Here is a 1182-nt window from a genome sequence, read left to right on the forward strand (position 1 = left end):
CAAGAGCAGAATCAGTTGCTCCTTCCCCTATTGGAGGTACGGTCCTCGTTACTCTTTAAACGAGTCTCTGCAATCTTCTTCTTGGGCCGTCGAGTAACCGGTCTCTGGAAAGGGTCCTGTGACGCCCGGATAGTTAAGCTACAATGAACCTATGATAATGATGCCACGTCACCTCCATAACCGTTGCTAATCTCTCGTTAGGTCAAAACCGGTTCACAAATCAAATTCAAAATATGGCAAACAACAAAAGTTTTCAAACATTAAAACAAAAATGTTCGGTTAGTGACAAATATTACATAGGTAATTATTGTGAAGAAAATACTTTTTTAGTAAATGTCTAAATATTTTAAGGTGAATTAAAACGGAAAGGAAAATAAATAAAAGAAAAAGAACAAAGGACCAGCCCCCCCCCCTTACTGGGCCGTGAGGCCCAGCTGGCCAGCAAGCCGGCCCACCCCGCCCCTGGCCTATATGGCCTACCTCTCCATCCCCCGAACCCTAGATCCCCAACCCCGTTCCTCTCCCCCCTCGCTCCACACGCGCCGCCACCCACGCGCGCTAGCGCAGGGCAGCGTCCCGCCTCGCCTTGTGCGCCTCCTACCTCCCGCCGGCGTCGCCTCACCTCCCAACCGACGCGGTCGCCGGATCGTCGTCGCCCCATCCTCATCCCCCTCCCCGATCCAGAACTGGTTCGGGGCACGACCTCGACGCTGCACCGAACCGCGACGCCCGCCGCTCGACCCCGTCGCCCCCGAACCGCTCCCTCGCCGGACCTCCTCCTCTACGTCGCCGTCGTCCCCGTCCTCCTCCCCAAAGGCTCCATCGAGCCTCGCCGACCCTCGTCTCTGCAACGCCGGTGAGGCCACGGCCTCCCTCTCCTCTTCTCCCCCTCTTTGTTGCACGTCGTCGTGCCGCTCCCGAGCTCACATTCCGCCGCGGCCTCTACCTTCGACCGTAGCCGCCCGCGTACACGCCGCTGCCCGCCTTTCCTTCTGCCTCCACCACTGACCGCGCACGCGACCATCCTCGCGCTCACTGAGCCGCCCCTGGCCTCGCCCGCGCGCGTCGGCCGCGCCCCAGACTCCAAGCCTTGCTCGCTGGCCGTGCGCCCCGCACCACTGGCTCCTGCCCGCCGCACCCGCTCTGCACCGCGCCTCGAGCACCCCCTGCTGCAGCCCTGCC

The sequence above is a fragment of the Triticum aestivum genome, chromosome 1D, assembly GCF_018294505.1.
Source record: "Triticum aestivum cultivar Chinese Spring chromosome 1D, IWGSC CS RefSeq v2.1, whole genome shotgun sequence".
NCBI classification, from domain to species: Eukaryota; Viridiplantae; Streptophyta; class Magnoliopsida; order Poales; family Poaceae; genus Triticum; species Triticum aestivum.